The sequence below is a fragment of the Silene latifolia genome, chromosome 3 (genome assembly GCF_048544455.1).
Source record: "Silene latifolia isolate original U9 population chromosome 3, ASM4854445v1, whole genome shotgun sequence".
Classification (NCBI taxonomy): Eukaryota; Viridiplantae; Streptophyta; class Magnoliopsida; order Caryophyllales; family Caryophyllaceae; genus Silene; species Silene latifolia.
Window position 1 is genome coordinate 17673970 of NC_133528.1, and position 7218 is coordinate 17681187.

Below are 7218 nucleotides of genomic sequence, written 5' to 3' on the forward strand. Positions count from 1 at the left end.
ACAAATCGAAATCGACCTTGATAGAAATCTTTCCATAGCAATTCACAACGCAATTCTCGTCTCCTTGTGTTCGACCCCTATTACTACATTAATTTGTGTCTAGGGTAATTATCTTTGCATAGGTAAACGATAAGCCTATCAAATTTTGGCGCCGTTGTCGGGGAGCCCGGTTTTATTGCGTTTTGAATTGTCGATTTTATCTTGTTTTCTTTTGTCTTAAGGAACACTTGTTCCTTGAGATCATTACTTATCATTTTTCTAGAAATTGTTGTCTTATGCCCAGGTCCTCTCGTAGTGGAGATTTGCTTTCACCAAATTCTGATCCCGAGAAAACCTTTAGGAGAAGACGACGTTTTTGGAAGGAAGTGAAAGAAGCCACTTCTCCCGTACAAGTTGAAAGTGCTAGAAAGTCTTACTTAGACGATCTAGAAGCCCTTGAATAAGAGGAGGTTTCAAGCTCATCATCTCCACCACTACCACCACCATCTTCAACTAAAAAGATGCTGAAACTTTCCGATCACTCAAAGCCCATCGCGGGCCGCAGCCATGCGATTGGCCGGTATCACAACCACTCAAATTACCGCAACGAACTTCGAGATCAAACCGGCTTTCATTAGCCTTGTGGAGAGGAAGCAATTTGGGGAAAATCCTTTGGAGGATCCCAATTTGCATGTGCAAAATTTCTGTGATTATTGCTCCATGATTCATCAAACGGGCGTTACTCAAGCCCAAATAAGGGAAATACTTTTCCCTTTCTCTTTGAAGGACAAGGCCAAGCTTTGGATCAATAGCCTTGACCGCACCGCCATGGCAATCACCAATTGGGAGACTTTGGCTCTTGCGTTCTATCAAAAGTTTTTCCACCGGAGAAAACTCAAATCTTGAGGAGCCAAATCACCGGATTCCGTCAACAAGCTCCGGAGAGCTTATATGAGGCTTGGGAAAGGTACAAAGAATTACAAAGGCAATGCCCACATCATAGGCTAGATTATTGGTGATGTATCACCTTTATATATACTTTTATAGCTCGCTTTATGCCATTTTACATACCGTTTTCGTGCCTTTATATCATTTATATGCCTTATTTCAATGAATTGTCGATACTGCCGTTATTTCGTGTTTTAATGCAGAAATGACTCGTTATGAGTATGATCAAGCTAAGATTAGCGTGGCGGAGACGGCATAGTAGAATACACGAAGCATGGCACGAAGAACGAGGAAGCATGAAGGCTAGAAGTGAAAGAAAGGAGGAAACCGTCTGTGAAGCAGGCTCCTCGATCGAGTCAGGGAGGACTCGATCGAGCAACTGTCCTCGATCGAGTCACCTCTGGCTCGATCGAGGAACCTTTGTGGCGGATTATTTTCCGGATTTTCCAAAAACGATTATCTTTGGTTATAAATTAGAAACTCGTACTTTATTTTTAGGTTACGCTTTTATTTACCTTCATACTGTTGAATACTCTCTTAGAACCCTAATCTTTCCTTGCTACGGTACTAATCTTTCCTCAATAATTAATCGTTCATTGTTTTATGTTAATTGATCATTGTTATTTCATGCTTTCAATTATGTCTTCAATCTTAATTATTGTTGTTGTTATTATCATCATGAGTAGCTAATTTCCTCATCTAAGATGAAGGGGATCTAGGTTAATTAAAAGGGAAAATTGATTAATTGCTGGTAATATCGCATAAGTTGTTGTTTGATTATTGTTCTTCTTCTAGTTGATTACTTAAGGCCTGAGTTATTAATTAGTGTAGCGAATTAATCCTTTCGCCGACCGGGTTAGAATTAATATAGGCTGCGATAATCAAATAGATTGTATCTAATTATAGCGACCGCATGTTAGAATCGATCTAAAGGGCATAATTGAGTCGACCGATCTTATGACCTGAAACAGCTTGGTAGATCTAGCAATAGATTAATAATACCCAAATAATTGACCTAGTGAACCGGAAATCCTAAACTTTTAATATTATTGTTTGAACCTCCTTTTAATTACTTGCAATTAGTTGATTAGATCAAAACAAAACAAACCCCCCAGAAAACGGTTACCCTTAGACAATTTAAATATTTACAGACTTAGCTTTTACCGCTTCCCTGTGGATTCGATACCTGTCTTACTGCTAGCTATTCTTGTTAGTCCTGAGATAGTTTTACTTTGGTTTGGTGATACGACTTTAGCCACATCAAATTTGGCGCCGTTGCCGGGGAGGCAACAATTGTTTAGTTTTTTTGTGTTTATTTTGTCTTTTTGTCTCAGGGAACCCAGTTCCTTGAGACCGTTCTCACACTTCTCTTGTTAGTTCCGTGTATGCCCAGGTCTAATAGGTCTGATATTATCCCTTTTGATCCTGAACCAGAGAAGACTTTTCGCTACAGACGGAAATTTAACCAAGAAGTGGGTTAAGTAGAAGACTTGAGTATACTTGACGCCGAGCTCAGCAGAGTCAGCCGATCGGTCCTACGAAGAGGAAGAGGACGACATTTCTATTACCGAAATTCCAGTCATAACTGCTATTCCCGAAACTACCATCATGCCTACTCTAGTCAGTCACTCCGAGCCGACCTTAGCTTCTATCCCACAAGGATTTAAGCTGCCCACTACTACCAATGGAACTTTTGAGATTCGGCCATCTTACATCATTTTGGTGGAACGAAATATGTTTGGAGGGACAGCTGCTGAGGATCCTGCGACACATATGGAAAAATTTGTCACCTCTGCTTGTTCTATTCCATTAACAATTTGGAGTGACACAAGATCGAGTTAAGCGGTGCTCTTTCCTTTCTCTCTCGAAGGATGGAGCTACCGAGTGGTTGAGAGATCGGATATGGATCTTGAAGGAGTTCTGATGGAATTCCTTGGCTCTTGCTTTCTACAAGAGGTACTTCCCACCTCAAAAGACTAATGCTTTGAGAAGTCAAATTACCAGTTTCAAGCAAGGAGCTACTGAAGATTTGAATGAAGCCTGGACTCGCTTCAAACGTTTAGTCCGATCAGTTCCCCATCATGGTTTCCCTAAGTGGTTTCTTTGCAACCAGTTTTATAACGGGTTGTATGGCGATCATCGTGCCCTTTTGGATTCTTCTGCTAATGGGAGGTTTCAGGATAACACCAATGATGATAACGCGTGGAAGTTAATTGATCAGATTGCTACCCATACCGCCAGGTATGGAAATCCTAGAGGAAGCACGCGAGGTACTAGTGTTGATAGTGCCCTGGCGGCACAGCTGGAGACTATTTCTGCCCAGATTGCTGAGATAAAGACTACCCAATCATTGGGTAGTAAGGAGAGAGTTCATGCTATGAGTCAGCAAGTAGAGGAGTCTTGTGCTAGATGTGGTTTAGACGGTCATGGTGCGGTGATTGCACGAGTACATTGGAGCGAGTTAATGCTTTTCAGGCCTACGAGACGGGGTGCACAAGGTGCACCCTTCTCCAATTTTTACAATGAAAGAACGAAGGAACACCCATTCCTTCAATGATCCAAATCGAGAATGTACAAAACCCGCAGTGACCACGAGAAGAATGTTTATGTCCCTCCCAACAATCGTGGTAATCAACCGCCGGGGGATATCGAGGCAAAATCAAGGAGGCCAGCAGTTTAACAATCAATATCAACAGCCTCCTCGTAAACTCAACAAATTCTTCAACAAGCTCCAAACAATGAGATGGCAGAGTTGCGCAATCTTTTGCAACAAACTTTGTCGATGCGACAGGTGACAGACGGCTCAAATTTCTGAGCTGATTGCCCATAACAAGATGCTAGATAATCAAGTGGCTCAGATGGCACTTCAAAACCCATCAAAACAGGCCGTAGGTCTTCCTCCTCAAGGAAAACAAGCTCATGAGCAAGCTAATGTTATTCAGCTGAGGAGCGGTACTTCTTATGCAAATCCTGACCTACAAAGCCTTGAGAATGACGTGCCCATTACTGTTGATGAGGTCCCTTATATGCATCCCAAAGGATTGGGTAATTTGGAGCTTAGTGATGATGAAAAAGAACCTGACGAAGTTGAAACACGAGCTGACGATAAAAGCAAGAAAGACGAAGGAGCTGAACCTACGGAGGATCCTCGATCGAGTAAGCCCCGGCTCGATCGTGGAACCAGCGTGCTCGATCGAGTCACCTCTCGACTTGATCGAGGCACCTCTTCGACAGATGGCGGTGTTTCAAAAGTTGTTTCTAAGGTCAAGCCAGCCGAGCCCAAAACTATTGCACTACCTTTTCCTCATCGACAACAAAAATCCAAGCTGGATAAGCAGTTCGGTAAGTTTATGGAGGTCGGGAAGAATCTACAGGTAAGTGTCCCTTTCACTGAATTAATTACTCAAGTGCCGGCTTATGCAAAATTCATGAAGGAGATTTTGACAAGGAAGAGATCCTTTGACGCGGTGGAAACTATTTCTTACACTCAGAAGTGCAGTGCCATGTTGCCAATCAACTCACCACCTAAATTAAAGGATCCAGGAAGTTTTTCTATCCCTTGTCATATTGGTCACCTTGCTATTAGTAAGGCTCTTTGCGATTTAGGAGCTAGTGTCAGCGTTATGCCTTATTCTGTCTGTAAGAAATTAAATATGGGTCTGTTGACAATTACTAATATGACATTACAGATGGCCGATAGATCAGTTAAACACCCATTGGGGGTGTTGGAGGATGTTCCCGTTCGAATTGGGAAATTTTTTATCCCTGTTGATTTTGTTGTCTTAGACATGGCTGAGGACAACCAAATCCCTATCATTTTGGGCAGACCGTTCCTTCACACTGCGAGGGCGGTTATAGATGTTAGGCAAGGGAGATTGACTCTAGCTGTAGGGGATGATACGATTGTTTTTAACTTGGAAAAAGCATTAAAACATCCCATGATAGAAGAAACTTGTCATAGTATAGATGTTGTTGATTTTACTATTGATGAGTGTCTTTCTATGTGCTTGGACAGGGATCCTCTGGAGATTGCCATGGTTTCGGATCCAGCTGATCAGACGGGTTCATGGAGTTCAGAAGTTCATCAGATTGAGAGGCTTCTAACTTGAGAGGAATGCCCACATCAAAAGGTATATAGTTTGAGTACCACACCTAAGGTAACTGAGGTAAAGAAACCTGAACTAAAACCCCTTCCCTCTCATCTTAAGTATGAGTTTCTTGATGACTGTGAGATGAACCCAGTGATTGTCAATGCTAGCCTAACTGAAGGTCAACTATCTGCTTTGTTGACTGTTTTGAGAACTCATAAAAAGACAATTGGGTATAGCATTGATGATCTCAAAGGTATTAGTCCTGATTTTTGTATGCACCGTATTCATTTGGAAGAAGGCCACAAGCCTAGTGCACAAGGTCAGAGACGACTAAATCCTCCAATGCAGGAGGTGGTAAGAAAAGAGGTACATAAATTACTTTATGCTGGCATAATTTTCTCTATATCTGATTCTAAATGGGTCAGTCCTGTCCAAGTTGTACCTAAGAAGGGAGGTACTACAGTAGTAAAAAATGATAAGAACGAATTGATTTCTACTAGACTTGTCACAGGGTGGAGGATGTGCATTGACTATAGGAAGTTGAACACGGCCACTAAGAAAGACCATTTCCCACTTCCTTACATTGACCAAATGTTAGAGAGATTGGCGTGTCATAGTTATTTCGGTTACCTAGATGGCTACTCCGGTTTCTTTCAGATACCCATACATCCTGACGATCAGGAAAAGACCACTTTCACATGTCCCTATGGTGTATTTTCATATAGGAGGATGCCCTTTGGTTTATGTAACGCTCCTGCTACCTTTCAGCGTTGTACGATGGCCATATTTTCTGATTACATAGAGTCTATCATGGAGGTCTTTATGGATGATTTCAGTGTATATGGTACTGATTTTGATATTTGTTTGAGAAACTTGACTAAGGTTTTGCAGCGCTATGAGGAGAGCAACCTTGTTCTCAACTGGGAGAAGTGCCACTTCATGGTTACTGAAGGGGTGGTACTCGGTCACTTGGTGTCAGGTAAGGGTATACAAGTGGACAAAGCTAAGGTTGAAGTAATTGAGCAACTCCCGTACCCGGTTAATGTTAAAAGTGTGCGTAGTTTTCTTGGTCATGCAGGGTTCTATCGCCGCTTTATTAAGGATTTTTCTAAAATTTCTCAACCTCTAACCCGGCTACTCCATAAAGATACAACTTTTGTGTTTACTGACGAGTGTGTTAAGTCCTTTGACAGGATTAAACAAGCTCTTATCTCAGCTCCCATCATCCGATCTCCGGATTGGAGCCTTCCTTTTGAGATTATGTGCGACGCCAGTGATTATGCAGTTGGAGCTGTTTTGGGGCAGCGAAAGGACAAGGTGTTACATGCCATTTACTATGCAAGCAAGACTCTTGATGATGCACAAATTAACTATGCTACTACGGAGAAGGAGCTTCTTGCAGTTGTCTATTCTTTAGACAAATTTAGAGCTTATCTGGTTGGTTCTAAAGTTATTGTTCATACTGACCATACAGCTTTGAAATACCTTTTAACCAAACATGAGGCTAAACCTAGACTTATTAGATGGATTTTATTGTTACAGGAATTTGATTTAGAAATCCGTGATAAGTCTGGTGCTGAAAATGTTGTTGCAGATCATTTGTCTAGGCTGAGATTTGCAGGAAGAGAGATCTTGCCCATTGATGACTCTTTTCCAGATGACCAACTGTTAGCTGTAGCTGAAAATACTCCAAGGTTTGCAGATTATGCCAATTATTTGGTAGGAGGTATGCTTCCTCCTGATCTATCCTATCAGCAGAAGAAGAGTTTTTTGCATGACATGAAGCGGTATTTCTGGGACGATCCATATCTGTTCCGGGAGTGCGCAGACGGTATCTACAGACGATGTATTCTAGAGGGTGAGGTACGTGCCATCCTTTCTCATTGTCACTCTTCTTCTTATGGAGGTCATCATGGTCCTTCTAGGACATTTGCTAAGGTAATGCAATCGGATTTTTATTGGCCTACTATCTTGAAGGATGCTACTACTTTTGTCCGTTCTTGTGATGCATGTCAAAGGACGGGCAATATCTCGCAAAGGCATGAGATGCCTCAAACTGAAATCTTCGAAGTAGAGATTTTTGATGTTTGGGGCATTGATTACCAAGGGCCATTCCCTACTTCTCATGGGAATCAGTATATTTTAGTAGCTGTAGATTATGTTTCTAAATGGGTGGAGGCAATTGCCACCCCCACTTGTG

The 7218-nt window shown here is 41.8% G+C and overlaps 1 non-coding gene across 1 annotated transcript; it reads right to left on the reverse strand.

Moving 5' to 3' along the window:
- Positions 1–878: 878 nt before the first annotated feature.
- LOC141650856 (small nucleolar RNA R71) lies at positions 879–985 on the reverse strand. The gene has a single exon (XR_012546868.1). It is a non-coding gene; the product is annotated as a small nucleolar RNA R71 (small nucleolar RNA).
- Between the last annotated feature and the right edge of the window lie 6233 nt (positions 986–7218).